Here is a 16,860-nt window from a genome sequence, read left to right as displayed (position 1 = left end):
CCTTATCCTATTCGCTAACAGTGGAATACTTCATTCGTTACTTCTAACGAATCAAATAGTAATTCGTTAACAGATAAACGAATCTGAATATCATTCGTTAACTCCTTAACGAATACAATAACGAATCTATCCTAAACTTAATGATTTGGCAATTAGAAGTCAAATCTTTAATCAATTTTGACTGATACAAGTCAAACACGACGATGAATTTCATTGAAATAGTTAATCTTCTACATGATTTACCAATTGTCCCTAACCAAAATAATCTAACTTCATTTTTAACCACAAAATACAGATTATCTTATTGAGAAGTTAACCAATTATTGTCATTAATCTATGTTAATTGTTCGATTAGCATGCAATGAACAACTCAATCGACTAGCTCATGAATATCCAATGAAATTCCACACCAGTTATATCATTGTCACCGCATATACTTGTAGAAAACGATGATATCTGTTAATCGGTGTAATATTTGAGTATATGAAATCTGGAAAATTTTGGCAATAGTTTCTCTTAGGTGGCGATGTAATAGGAAGCAGGCGAATTAACCGTCATTTGTCTATCCTTGGGATGATAAATCCAATAATTTCACGCAACCCGAAGTCATTTGTTCAAATTTTGAATTAACGAATGGCCTCATTCGTTAACTTATTATCCTGATTCATCAAGAATTTTGAACGAAAAAGGATTCCTTCGTTAAAAATTTAACGAATGTACGCTATTCGTTAATGTTTCTAACGAATATAATTGTCATTCGTTAAACTCTTAATGAGTATTACATTAAATCCATTACATTCGTTAATGGCCACACGAATATCTTCCATTCGTTATGCACAACGGAAGCGAATATAGATATAACGAATAAAATAATAAAAAAAAATTATTCGTTATGTTTAAATAACGAATGGCTTTTCATTCGTTAACCTATTTAACGAATCACCATTTTCCTTAACGAATGAGACATAATCTCATTTAAGGAATTAAATTTAATTATTAAAACCAATTAGGGTTTTAATCAATGATTTAAATATTCAATTAAATCCAATTTAGGATTTAACTGCATACATTAAAATTCCTGATCAACGTTTGATATGTAAAGTTTAACTTAAATGGATTTTTACGTTAAAATCACAACTAATACAAGTTGTACCTTACATTAAGTACGATTAACTTAAAAATTTTGGGGATCAATCATCCTCGATATTTTTTTTTATTTTTATTTATTTATTTTTTTTTTTGAATTATTCACTAGCTTGGTAAATCGAAACTAAAGCAGAAATGAAAAAGAAATAAAATCTTTTTGGATTTTCGAAAATTTTCAATTAACAAAGTGACAACAAGAATATAAAACTATACTAATAAAGCAGTACATATTTTTGTGAGTTGAGCAGGGAATCATATTGACAAAAATGTCACTAATTAACACTTCAATTTCGATGATTATTATACACGTAACCCAATGATGATTGCAGATATAATTGCCCTCTTAAATTTTTCACAGACTTGTCGGAAACTTTACGACATGCTTTAATTTGGTTCAATTAGGTACAAAACCATATGTGGACCCCAACAATCAGATATAACATTTCTATCTCTTATACAATGAATATCACATTTACGTTTTTCTTTCATTTACCAAATTTTGATTAACTGTGACTCATGCAAAAATAATAAAAGGAAAATAAAGCAGAATGTCAAAATTTTCCCTTAAGGTCGGTGTTACTACACGCAGATAAGGTTCCATTTCAACAAAATAAAAAGATAAAAATAAGTTGAAGTTGCATAAAATCGTAACTCTCAACTAGGATAATCCCGTATTATCGCACGGAGAAAGTCCAAGATTTTATACGAAACACCAAGAAAATAAAGCAGAATACTCAAATATTAACCCTCAGGTCGGATAATCTTATCGCGCAGGAGAGGATCTAATATTTGAATAAAAATAAAGAAAAAATAAAATTGAATTTCTTAGCAAAATTAAAATAAAAACAAAGCAAAATTTTCTTCAAAAATGAAAGCATGCACACACAGTAATCATTTTGACTTTTGACTTTTCTTTAAATCAGATATAGTATCAATCTTTCAAGATGTAATTCCACTAGGTTCGGCATTCATTATCTTTATATCTTATCAGTTCCTATATAGTCTGTCAAGCCTATCTTCGCATATCATATTGCTGGTCTTACGGTAATTTTTAATCTAGTTTATCCATGTACTAGATCAATCCCGTCAATATACTATCATTTTCCCTTTTTGCTTCAAAACTCATTTTGAGGAGCATTTTTCATTGTTTTTGAAAATTTTCAATATTTGAATGTTTTTGGAGTTTTTAATTTCATTGTACAAACTGAAAACACAATATTTTTGATTTTTATATTTTTCTCCCCCTAAAAGCAACAAAAATCGAAACAAAACAAGAAAAATAAAATGATTTAACCAAGCTTTTGAATATCATTTAAAGTTTTTAAACCATTTATACCCAGCAGATATTGAAAACATGTTTTGTCAAATGCTTTGGTATAAAGACCAGCCTTTTGAAAATATGTGTGAATTTTATCAATTGATATTAATTTCTTTTCAAAACAATCACCTATGAAGTGATAACGAATTTCAATATGTTTGGTTTTCGAATGGTGAACCGGATTTTTGGTGATTGAAATTGCAGCAGAATTATCAATATAAATGGGAGTAAGAAACTTCAAACCGTAATCCCGCAAGTGTCGCTGGATCCACAGAACTTGTGAGCAGCAACTCGAGGCCGCCACATACTCTGCTTCGGCTGTAGAAGTTGAGACCGTCGTCTGCTTCTTACACTTCCAGGAAACAAGCCGGTTTCCTAAAAATTGACATCCCGCTGTAGTAGACTTGAAATTGATTTTGCATCCTCCGTAATCCGAATCAGTGAAAGCGGTGAGATCGAACTTATCATCTTTGAGGTACCATAACCCGATGTTTGGATTTCCCCTCAGATAATGTAAGATGCGTTTTACTGCCGCCAGGTGAGTCACTCGGGGACTCGATTGGTACCTAACACACAAACAAACAGCAAACATAATATCAGGTCGCGATGCAGTTAGATACATGAGAGAACCAATTATAAATTATGTTAAGGTTGTGATGTGCATATTGTTAGGTCTTGAAATTTGCAGGGACATCAGGGACTATATCATTAAGTCCCTGTCCAAATTTGGAAATTTGTCGACCATCCAAGAATATTTGGCGAATTTATTACCGAATTGGGACGTTTAATTGGGAAAAATAGTTAAAATGCTTAAAGAATTATGAAAATTTTTAGGGAACTTAGGATTGGTATATTTTGATCACATATGTAATTTGGGAGCATTTGGAGAAGTCTAAGTAGGTTTTGTACATTCACGTTTAATTGAATTTTATAGTCGAATTTGGCCCGAAAAGAATATTGAAAAGATTATTACATTTTGGAATTGATACAGAGAACATCCAGGAATTTTTGTGGAATTTTTGGAAATTTTTTGGGATAAACGGACGATTTTCAGGCTAAATATAGCTGATAAAATGAATTTTATAAATTAATAAATAAGTACATAATTCCAGAAATATTTTTATAAAAATCTACATATTTTATTTGATAGGTGACTAAATTCTCATAATTTGATGATTAACGGTTAATTAATTATGCTAATTTGAAAATTAAACAAATTCAATTCTGATAAAAACCGACAAGTTTGCGATTAACGAACCTGCGGGAATATCAGAATACCAAGAGCGATCAAAAATCATATTTTTGGATTAATTATGTAAAAACGAACATTTTTATGAGAAACTTGGACAATTTGGATAGATTGTGCGCGCTTCTTTTCAAATCAAACTGAATAAACGGAAACGGACCCCGTAGCGAATCCGGAACCCTAATGGGTGTTCTTTCTTTATAACTTAATCATTTTATCGACCATCACGTTTACCGAAGCTTAAATCCCTATAACTGTTTTCTGAACGCATAAACGAACAACTTGCCCCAGCTGGGAAAACGGGGAAACTGAGCCAAGTTAGGTTTTAAGTATTAGACATCGAACAACATTACAACCTAAGCCTATTGACACTTTCTGGGCATTCCATCTACACCCAGATTAGATATACAGCCCAGTTTAGTATTAAGATTATAATAATATTAAAATATTAATATTATTATAGTATTGATTATAGGAACTAGTGATAGCGAATCAAGCAAACCACAAGCTGACTCAGTACTAATTATCTGCTAAACAGTGAGTTTCATGACCCCACTTTAAACTGTTTTTACGAACTTTTAGGATGAAAAACGTGTTGATATATATTTATATGCTCTGAATTGTTTGATGATGGGAATTATCTAAGTGCTAACACACGAAAGTCCCCACGAACACAGTGATTAACTTCGAGCCAGTGGCTTGTGAATAGTACTATTGGTTTCACAAACCCAAACGGAGCCAGCATGGATTACTGAGACTTTCCACCATTTGCACATGAACATAATTATACAAACACGCTATGTAGTGTTGGACATAGCTACTCGGGGCATGTTGTGGGCGAAAAGGGGCCGTAGTGGTTGATTGAGCGTGGGAAATGGATGCACGCAGCACGAATAGTCAACGCTTCACTGTAGCTTAGCATAATTACATCATAAACATACAAACAAACGTACTTGTGAACGTACATACATACATACATACTTGCGTATTTATAAACTATAATTGTTGTACGCACACCTGATTTCTTGAAACTCATGAAACTCACCAACTACTTGTAGTTTACTCGTTTTAACATGTTTTTCAGGTACTGGATTGGATTAGAAAGTCAATGTGCTACGTGTTTGACTTGCGATCAATGCTAGGTGAATTGATGCAAGTGTGCTAGTAAGAAGTAAAGCCGCTTAACGGGCTGGATTTAGTCTGTATCACCTGGTTGTAACAAAGTTAGATTGATGTAAAGTATTGTAAACTATTTTGTTTTGTTCTTTATAAACAATGTGATTGATACCATAGGTGTCTGTTACATTTTCCGTTTTACGCTTCCGCAAATCGCTCAACGGGGTGTGACAGAAGTTGGTATCAGAGCCATTGGTTATAAAGGATTAGGTTATCCCTTAAGGTACCTAAAATATAACCGTAGGCTCGATTTACTCTGGGAAAATAATTAAATAATAATTTAATATTATATACTGATGGATGCCGGGATGAACTTGTAGGACAAGTGGGTTATTATGGTCCGGAACATAATAACAGACTTGCTTGTACGAAGGAATTCGTGGAGAAGTCGCGGAATGTATGGGTAGGTATAAATGGCAACATATGTGTATAAAAGGTAATGCTGAGTATGTATGTGTGTGTGTGTATATATATATATATATATATATATATAACACGCATACGTGCTTATCTGGAACAAGGTGTACGAATACATGTACTGTACTGTCGATAATACTAAGTCTACGTGTTACGAATATTATATTCGATTATAATCAATGTTAATTTAAAATCGAATTTTATTAAAAATAATATTATATTTTATCATAATTAATATTATATTTGTCATAACAAATGAAATATTTTCGCCCTAAGTAATAATATCCCTTACTCTGATTCCTACTATTGAAAAATAATATTTTTATGACAAATTGTTGAACCGAAAGCTGTCGAGATCGGTAGCCTCATATCGGATGAAGAACTGATGTTGCCTCTAAACGGGAATGCAAGGACGTTCTAGCGAGTTCAAACTAAACCTTGTTGTATGATTGAACCACAGACCGAGCATAAATTCAAAGCCCAGAAAGGAACCGTGGAAAGTGATCCACTGTAAGGCCCCGAACCCCGGGAACCCCACAGTTGGTAATCATACAAAACACTTGTGAAAATAAATAAACTTAAAAAAAATTCTTTGCATTAAAATAGCATTACAGAGTATAATTGGGCGGAAAACGTAAATAGATGAATAAGTTCTCAAAATCAAAATTAATTATACTTTTAAAAGTCTTTTGAAATAAAAGGTTCATAAGTAATTCTTCATTCCAGTATGCCCTTCACCGTCCAAGTAGCTCCGTGCACGTCCAAGCGATAAGGCATCCTCTTCCTAACCTGAAACTCACAATAACATGCACACAAAGTCAGCTTAAGCTGAGTGAGTTCAAGTTTTAAATAAGTAGCAACAGTTTTTAATAATCGTTCCAACGGTTTTAAAATGGCAAACGGAAGTACATCGGTTAGGTCGCCTCATTCAATAAATAGTCATTCTTACGTGTGAGCATCTCTATACGTGCATTCCTATATATATCAATATATATATACATATAACATTCAATAATAACATTCAGGGTCGAGAAAACGTACAACCCAAACACGTAACATTCAACACATGCAAACACGAAGTAGGCATACGCAACATTCAGTAGTCGAGACGACTACAAACATTCAGGGTCGAGCAAACGTACAACCCAAACAGTAACATTCGGCGCGTGCAAACACAAGGTAAGCATACGCAACATTCAGTAGTCGAGACGACTACAACATTCGCCAAATATTGGCCATTCTAAATATATATAAATATATATATACATACACATTCTATAACATTCCAAGGCCTACCGATACTAGCAAGCCTATGTAAAACCATTCAAAACATTTCATCAAGTAAGAAAAACACTTAGGTGTGCATGCTAGCCCAAAACTTAAAAAGAGTTAAACAGGGCATCGAGAACTCACCTGAAATAAATCTAACACCTGCAACGAGCTAGGAAAATCCCTAAGTGAAAAATCACAAGCAAGGGCCTGTAAATTATACACAACACGTTACTAAACTAGACCATAAGAACACTCTTGCCTAATGGGCCGTTCAAGCCCAACACTATGGCCCAAGGCCCAACACTTGGCCCAAGGCCCAACAACTTGGCCCAAGGCCCAACACTTGGCCCAAGGCCCAACAACTTGGCCCAAGGCCCAACAACTTGGCCCAAGGCCCAACACTTGGCCCAAGGCCCAACAACTTGGCCCACGGCCCAACAACTTGGCCCAAGGCCCAACACTTGGCCCAAGCCCCAACAACTTGGCCTAAGGCCCAAGGGTAATCAAATCGGGTCGAATGCGCGTGTAATAAACCTTAAAACCATTTGTTAAATGAATCATCCCCAAATGGACCAAATTCCATTTTAAATCTTTTTATTCATCAAGATTATGTCACCCGAGTTGATAGGGTTGACGGTTCCTTTTTACAACTCTTACTTTAACGTTTAAATGAAATTTCGCGCACCGCCGACTCGATTGACTAAGCACTAACCACAACAGCCCCGAGCATCAAAAAAATAATTTTTCTACAGCCCTTAAACCCCCCTAGGGCTGTACAAACTGATTCGGTCGGTCACCCGATCAATTAACGCATCAAACTCAACAATTTGCAAATCTACACCCGATAAACCCTAGTTTTCGAACTAAAATCGATGGACCAACCTAAACACCTCCAATGACCACGAAATTTTAATATGATGTAAATGCCATACCTGGGGATCTTTCTACACCGGAAACTCTAATTTTTATCCACGGGAAGTGGGTCAATTACACCTTGGCCGAAAATCTGTCCAACGAAAAGTTTTGGCAAAATTGAGCATCAAAACGATTAGGGGTGAGCAAAAAGAGTATTGGGGATTGTAGTACATACCTTGAACTACTTCTAGGAGCTTGGAATCGATCAAAAAGTCGAAGCAAAGAAGGGAGGGACGCTAGAACCTTGGCCGATCGGACAGAATGCTGAACTAGGGTTTAGTTTTTTTTTGTTTAGTGTTATATCATAAAACTTTTTCATTCTAGCCCCCGGAAAATAATAATAATGCAACTTGGAAGAAATGTTAAGCGATGAGACGTACCGGGATGACGTAAAAGTTTCTGAGGAACGTCGGATAAATCCCGAGAATTATACATACTCTACAATCCTTAATTCTTGAAACCAGAATTAACGGGCGTTACAAGTCCACCCCCCTTACAATGGGATTCGTCCCCGAATCCCGATGCGACAGGAACAACTTCGGATAATGCTTCATCATATCGCCTTCGGACTCCCAAGTGGCCTCGGAACCCCTACGGTGTTTCCACTGCACCTTCACCTATCTAACCACCTTATTTCTCAAACGCCTCTCCTGACGATCAAGAATAGCAATCGGTTGCTCAACGTAGTTCTGCTTACTATCGAGTTCGATATCATCAAGAGGCACATGGGCCTCTTCATCCGCTAGGCATTTCCTCAGATGGGACATGTGAAAAGTAGGATGAATCCCCGCGAGCTCCTCGGGCAATTCCAACCTATATGCTAACTCACCGACTCGGGCCAATATACGGAACGGGCCAATAAACCTCGGACTTAGCTTCCCCCTCTTACGAAAATGAATAATACCCCTCTAGGGAGAAACTTTTAACATAACCCGATCCCCAGCCTCAAACACAATAGGCCTTTGCCTTTTATCTGCATAAGACTTCTGACGATCCTGCGCGGCCTTCATAAATGCTTTAATCTTGTCGAGCTTCTCAGTCGTAGCCTTGACCACCTCTAAACTACCCAACTGCTTTTGACCAATGGAACCCGAGCAGACTGGAGTCCTACACCTCCTACCATAAAACATTTCAAACGGTGCCATCCTAATCGTGGCGTGATAACTGTTATTATACGAAAACTCCACCAACGGTAAGTGACGGTCCCAACTACCACCAAAGTCGATAACACAAGCCCGCAACATATCCTCGAGAGTCTGAATGGTCCTCTTGGACTGACCATCCGTCTGTGGGTGATAAGCAGTACTGATGAGGAGTTTGGTGCCCATCTCCTCGTGAAACCTTTTCCAAAACCTGGAGGTGAAACTCGTATCCCTATCCGAAACAATAGATACGGGCACCCCATGCCTAGAGACGATCTCACGAATACACACATCGGCCAGCTGCTCAGAATTAAAATCTCTCGAATCGACAAGAAATGGGCGCTCTTGGTCAATCTATCCACGATTATCCAAATGGTGTCATAATTACCCCTAGGAGTACGAGGCAGTTAAGTCACGAAATCCATAGTAAGATGCTCCCATTTCCATTCAGGTATTTCCAACGGCTGAAGTTTCCTAAATGGCTTATGATGCTTGGCCTTAACTTGTAGACACGTCAAACACTTACTCACGTACTGAGCCACCTCAAACTCCTAGGGGACACGTCAAACTCCTAGGGGGCTGACTACTGGCCGATCGCAGCAGTGACAGCAAGGGAAGAGAAGAAGAAATTTTTTTTCGGCTTAGGGTTTGATCGTGTAGCGGCTTGGGAAGGAAGAAGGAAGCAAGTGCAAGCCTTGGGATTGATTCATCATCGTTTTACAGCCAAGGAGCAGCCTCGGAACACCCAATATCCTTTCAATAATTTCATTGTTCATCAACTTTGATTTTCTTGTTTAATTGTTAACTAGTTTTGCAATTACTTGAAAGATTGATTTGTTATTGATTATTGATGATCATTGGATGATTGGTATGAGTTTAATGATGTTTTTAGTGAATGTTCATGGCTGTCCAAAAAGTATGAGAGGCTAAACTTGCTAGTTCTACCTAGGAATGATGATTATTGTTAGTGTTTGATAGGTTTTATGGATTGTTTGATTAATAGACTTGAATTGCTATTGTAAAGTTTGATTTAGACATGAAATAGGTTGTGTTTAGTGGCTGGAATTTTGGTGAATTATTGCATAAACCCCGTGTGTTGATTGATTAGTTTTGTATTGATTGATCGGTGCATTGTTTGATTCTAGACTTGGTGTTTAGGGTTTGTTTGCGGTAGGAACAACCGTAGGGTTTTGTTGCATGATTTATTGGATTAAGTACAGCGGTTAGATACCTTCCTTGAGACCGAGAGGTGATAGGAAGTTAGGGTTGTCTCATTGCCTTTGCATGCTAGAATAAGGATTACGCGAGAGCGAGTTCGTTTCTTGTCAGGTTTAGGTGTTTGAGCGACTAGTGATCTATTTTAGTTTAAGTTGAATTGTTCCTCTATCCTTGGTTGTGTAGTATTCATCGCCATTAGGATCGAGTGTTGGTGAGACCGAGAGGTGATCCTTCATTAGAACACGTTAGCAATTATTTCCCGGTTTGGTCATTTTAGCCGATTTTGAGTAGTTAGGGTTTGTTGTGTGAGACCGGGAGGTAATCCAGTGAGCCCGAGCGATCCTTAGTCGTGTCATCTTTAGGGACCAGTGTCTTGAAGTCATTCAATCCATTAGCTTGTTAGGCCTACAATTTGATTCAGACCTAGGTAGACGTTTTTCTCCATCCTAAGTTAACTCAGTTAGTTTTCTGTTAAGTTTTCTATTTTAGGTAAGTTTTGTTAGTTCGTCCAGTTAGTCCAGTTAAGTAATTAAAAATCAAAAATCAATATAATTATTATTCTAAGGTAGGTCTTGTCTAGGGTTAGTGATCTTTAGCGTTCTGACGTGTCCACGTGTTCGATACTCGGACTTCCTAAGTCTATACTACTTGTAATCGGTACACTTGCCGATTGTGTGTGGTTTTAGGATTTTCCTTTTAATATTAAAGCTTAGTTGTGAGGGTCATATTTATAGGGTTATTAGACACACATCAAGTTTTTGGCGCCGTTGCCGGGGACACGGTTTTAGGCGTTTTGAGAGCAATCCGAGTTAGAACTTACCTTTTGTGCTACTTGTAATTATTTTTGTTTTATTTTACTTATTTGTTAGAATAGTTTAGATAATCTTTTTCCTAATTATAGTTTTTATGCGACAGACTCGATCTCGTGGACCACCCGACACTGAAGCATTTCCCGAGCCAGAGAGAGAGTTTCGTGAGAGACATCGTCCTGTTTCACCCTCGTCCACTTCTTCATCCGTTGACCCCAACGATAGGGATAGGATCATGGGCGACATTCCACCACCGAGGAGGACAGTTGCGGACCGGGCCCGACCGGCCAATGCTGGCGCGAGATCCAGCATCGCACCACCCACTATTGGAGTTGCGACAAACTGGCAGATCCCGTCAAACATTCTAAATACCATTGCTCATTCTGCTCAGTTTCACGGGTTGCTTCATGAGAACCTGCACTCTCATCTCACTCGCATCGTGCGTATTTGCGACACTTTCCATCTTGCGGGCGTTTCCGAAGACGCCGTTAAGCTCCGCGTCTTTCCATTTTCTCTCGCTGATCAAGTGAGTATGTGGCTCGAGTCCCTTCCACAGGGCTCTATAGCTACTTGGGCTGCCATGCAGACCCAATTTCTTGAAAAATACGATCCTCCAGCTAAAGCCGCTCGTCTGCGTAACCAGATACATTCTTTCCAGATGGAGGACACAGAGAGTTTTTACGAGACCTGGGAGCGGTTCAAGAATTTATTAGCGTTATGCCCCAACCACGGCTTGCAAGATTGGGCGGTCGTCGAAAAGTTCTACAATGGAGTGACGTACGCGACGCAGAGTATGCTTGACATGGCGGCGGGAGGAAATCTGTTAACGACTAAGGACCCTGATGAGTGTATCGCCTTATTCAATGGGCTAGCTATGAGTGGATACCAGTACCACCCGCCAGAGGAGGTAAGACCGTCGATTCCATCTCACGAGGCATGCATTCGGTGGACACGACCACCGCACTGACGGCACAGGTCGAGGCGTTGGCAAAGATGGTGAAGGATATGCAGAAGAGCAAGTTGTGTGAGATCTGCAGAGGGGGGCATGATACCGTTCAGTGCCCAGTCAGTTCCCAAGAGGAGGCCATAGACTTCGTAGGAAATCCAAACCGAAATTCAAATTCTTTCAATTCGTATAATTCGGGATGGAGGGGAAATCAAAACTCCAACTGGAGGAGCAGAAACCAGTCCGGTTTTCAGCAACGCCAGAGTTTATTTCAGGATGCCGGTGAGGGAGCGAGTAGTGGGGAGAAGTAGCCCACTTTGGAGGAGATGATGGCGCAACAAACACAGATTTTGTCGTAGCTTATGACGCGAGAGGATTCCCGACACAAGGAGACGCAAAAGAAGTTCCGCGAGCATGAGCAATTCATGAGGAATCAGGCAGCGTCGATTCAGGATCTCGAGCGGCAGATGGGAGAGATAGCCAGTAGATTAAATGAGAGGCCGCAGGGTACGCTACCGAGTAATACCGAACAAAACTCGAGAGGATTCGTGAAGGCTGTGACAACGAGGAGCGGTGCAGGGGTACGAGATGAGCCCGTGATTCAGCAGAGATCTAAAGGAGGAGTTGTCGAGGAGCCTGCAGTCGATGGAGAGGAGCAGGTGGATGAGGAGATTCAGATGGAGTCTCCGCCGGCCCAGGTGCATCAGAGGAGCAGCCCAGGGAGTTTAGCACAGGCCGAGAAACAGCAGTCACCGAGCGAGCCACCGAGAGTTTACAAACCCCGATTACCATACCCCGGGAGAGTTCGTAGAGATAGAGATGAGGAGCAGAACTCCAAATTCCTTGATCTTTTGAAGCAGCTTTACCTTAATATCCCATTCCTTGAGGCACTCACTCAGATGCCTAAACACGCGAAGTTCCTTAAGGATATTCTTTCGAATAAGGAGAAGTTAGCTGAGGTAGCTTCCACCCCTTTGAGTGCTAATTGTTCTACTATCTTACAGAGGAAGTTACCAGAGAAGAGAGCCGATCCAAGGAGTTTCACAATTCCCTGCACCTTGAGTGATGATACGTTGGTTCATCCGCTGGGTGATCTTGGTGTCAGTATTAATCTCATGCCGTATTCTGTGTATCGCAAGCTGGGTTTAGGCGAACCGAGGCCTACCAGGATGAGTATCCAGCTTGCTGATCGTTCCGTGAAGTATCCGCGTGGGATTGTTGAGAACATGCTCATTCGCATTGGTAAGTTCATTTTCCCGGTGGACTTCGTTATTCTTGACATGAATGAGGATGATAATGTTCCACTCATTTTGGGCAGACCTTTTCTGGCCACCGCACATGCGTTAATCAACGTTCGCGATGGCAAACTGATTCTTGGAGTCGGGGATGAGAACGTCACGTTTGACGTTCGACAGTCATCTAAGCATCCCAAATCTACTGATGACTCCCTATGCTTCATTGATACGATCATGACTCATGTGGGGGAGTTTTCCAGTGACCCCGGTGGAGGCCCCGCCTCAGACACACATATCTTAGATAGGGAGACCCCGGAGGTTGAGATGGTCGCCTTCACTGAACACCCCCTGATGCTGACATTGAGTCGTCTTCCTTTGATTCTGAGTTATCTACCGGAGATCATCATGTTCATTAGTTGCTTGAGTTGGAGGAGTTACAGGACCGTACTTACGCGCATTCAGATTGTTATAAGCAGCAGGTGAAGGAACTGCAGGATCATAAGTTGAAGGGTATTGAGCAGTTTAAGTGTGGGGAAATGGTTTTATGGTATAATTCCCGGTTGAGGTTATTCCCGGAAAAAGTGAGACCCCGTTGGTCAGGTCCGTTTATGATTACTGAGATTTTCCCGGATGGCACTGTTGAGATAAAGGATAAAGGCGGGACATTTATGGTGAACGGTCACAGACTGAAGCACTACATAGGAGAGCCGGTGACTGATCAGACGGTCGAGGTATTCTACCTTGACGCGCTCTCCGAGACTTAGACGCGATGGATGCACACTCGAGAGACTGCCCGAGTTGTAGAGTTTGTATTTATGTATTTGTGTGATGCTATCTGTTTTCTTTGTTTTTTCTATTTCAGGTTGTTCCATGATGAAACCGCTCGTACTCAATCTCCATTCGAGTCGGTTGATTTATGGAGTATCCTATAAAAAAAATGTTTATTTCTTTATGTTTTTGTTTTCCGTATTGTACGCCGCTACATGCGAGCGATTTTGAGTTTTGCAGGTTATATTATGCGCATGGTAGATATGGTGGCATTGTGGAACAGGTTCTCCCGAGGTTGCGGCCACGAATGAAATGCTATACGGTCATTTGGATACTATTCAGCTGTTGAAGATTCTGCACACAAACCAGGAGAGTAACCCGTTCTTTGTTTTTACTCTTGTATACTTTATTTTTATTTTCTGTTTTATTTTTATTTTATTTTATTTCTTTTCCTTATACTCATCGAGGACGATTTCGTTCTAAGTGTGGGGATGAGGTTTATTTTACTTAGTTGTAGAAAAATTTTTGAAAAAAAAAATAAATAAATAAATAAAAATAAAAATTTGAAAAATTTGAAAAATTTAAAAAATAGTCCCGTGAAATTTGTTTTCTCTACGTTAAACAGGAGATGATATTATTACCGAGTAGTGGTTATTTTATAAATTCTTGGTGGGTTCAAAAATATATATATAATAAATAAGAACAGTGCCCATTAGACCCACATGTAATGTATGGTAACCGAACGGTTTAGACTCAGTAATCGTGTGTCGGTAGGCTCAGCCTTTGAGAATGAAAGGGCGGTTTGGTTGTTGACCTAATTGAACCTCTTAAATGGCCTGACTATAGTGGGAAACATCTTAGGGGTTTTGTTTGCTTAACTAACCTCGTGACAGGACTGGAATGAAAAGCCGGGTCATACTCAAGCCTCGAGTCACATGATCGTCTGTATATATTAGTTGTTTTATCTTTTGTATTTGTTTTTGTTCATGCAAAAGCCATGTAATATGAGTATCAAAAAAAAATTGCAAAAAGCCAAAAGGCAGAAAAAGAAATAAAAGAGATGCATTTGTAATTGCATGCACTTGAAAGAGAGCTAGAGTTTATAGTTTGTACATGAATGAAATGTTTAATCATGTGGCAAAAGGTTTAAGTCAAGTTGGGGTGGCTCGACCCGGTAAAACCACAATGGAATTGGTGAAGTGGCAGCAAGGCTTTTAGGTGTGGGTTCCACTTAGTCATACAAATTAATAGAATCGTCACACCTTATTTGCCTCGGTAAGTATTAAGGGGCATGGGTTTAAAGTGGACAGGAATACCGGCAATCGACCTGATCTGGCTTATTAGATGAAAGTTGGAAGGGGTAACGGGTCACTTGTTATAATACTTTAAAAAGAAGAAAAAAAATATTAATAATAATAGTAAATAAATAAAACCAAGAGTTGTCGGTTGAACCCGGGTATGATCCTGTGCAGTATTCTTTTTCAGGGACGAAAAAGTCTTAAGTGCGGGGATATTTGATGTGTTGTAAAACACTTGTATTTTCCGCACGTTTTATCCACGTATTATATTATATTTTATATGTTTTAACTCGTTTTAGATAGGTTTTACATACATTTATTAATCTTGTAGGTTTTGGGTAAAAGAAAGGAAGAAACCGAGCTTTTGGAGTAGTTTACGAGCCTTTTACGCATACGTTTTCAAGTAAAAACTCAAGGCCCGGTCCGTTACATCATGGAAAAGCCCAAGCCTCATATTATAACATAAAATAAAATAAAAAAACCCTAGGGGGCTGACTACTGGCCGATCGCAGTAGTGACAGCAAGGGAAGAGAAGAAGAAATTTTTTTTCGGCTTAGGGTTTGATCGTGTAGCGGCTAGGGAAGGAAGAAGGAAGCAAGTGCAAGCCTCGGGATTGATTCATCATCGTTTTACAGCCAAGGAGCAGCCTCGGAACACCCAATATCCTTTCAATAATTTCATTGTTCATCAACTTTGATTTTCTTGTTTAATTGTTAACTAGTTTTGCAATTACTTGAAAGATTGATTTGTTATTGATTATTGATGATCATTGGATGATTGTTAAGATGATTGGTATGAGTTTAATGATGTTTTTAGTGAATGTTCATGGCTGTCCAAAAAGTATGAGAGGCTAAACTTGCTAGTTCTACTTAGGAATGATGATTATTGTTAGTGTTTGATAGGTTTTATGGATTGTTTGATTAATAGACTTGAATTGCTATTGTAAAGTTTGATTTAGACATGAAATAGGTTGTGTTTAGTGGCTGGAAATTTTGGTAAATTATTGCATAAACCCCGTGTGTTGATTGATTAGTTTTGTATTGATTGATCGGTGCATTGTTTGATTCTAGACTTGGTGTTTAGGGTTTGTTTGCGGTAGGAACAACCGTAGGGTTTTGTTGCATGATTTATTGGATTAAGTACAGCGGTTAGAACACGTTAGCAATTATTTCCCGGTTTGGTCGTTTTAGCCGATTTTGAGTAGTTAGGGTTTGTTGTGTGAGACCGAGAGGTAATCCAATGAGCCCGAGCGATCCTTAGTCGTGTCATATTTAGGGACCGGTGTCTTGAAGTCATTCAATCCATTAGCTTGTTAGGCCTACAATTTAATTCAGACCTAGGTAGACGTTTTTCTCCATCCTAAGTTAACTCAGTTAGTTTTCCGTTAAATTTTCTATTTTAGGTAAGTTTTGTTAGTTCGTCCAGTTAGTCCAGTTAAGTAATTAAAAATCAAAAATCAATATAATTATTATTCTAAGGTAGGTCTTGTCTAGGGTTAGTGATCTTTAGCGTTCTGACGTGTCCACGTGTTCGATACTCGGACTTCCTAAGTCTATACTACTTGCGATCGGTACCCTTGCCGGTTGTGTGTGGTTTTAGGATTTTCGTATTAACATTAAAGCTTAGTTGTGAGGGTCATATTTATAGGGTTATTAGACACACATCAAAGTATTTTAAACTCTTATGGTCGGTATAAATAACGCAAGGAACACCGTACAAATAATGTCTCCACAACTTAAGTGCAAACACCACCGTCGCCAGCTCCAAACCGTGGGTAGGATAATTCGCCTCATGAGGTTTCAACTGCCGTGAGGCATAAGCGATGACTCGACCTCGCTGCATCAAAACATACCCAAGCCCCTGATAAGAGGCATCAGAATACACCACCAAATCATCGGTGCCATCAGGTAAAGCTAAGATCGGGGCATGCGTCAATCTGTTCTTCAACTCGAGA

Source organism: Bidens hawaiensis, unplaced genomic scaffold, assembly GCF_021521415.1.
Source record: "Bidens hawaiensis isolate Kalapana, Puna unplaced genomic scaffold, B.hawaiensis_p1.1 tig00000657_1, whole genome shotgun sequence".
Classification (NCBI taxonomy): domain Eukaryota; kingdom Viridiplantae; phylum Streptophyta; class Magnoliopsida; order Asterales; family Asteraceae; genus Bidens; species Bidens hawaiensis.
This window is presented reverse-complemented; position numbering follows the sequence as displayed.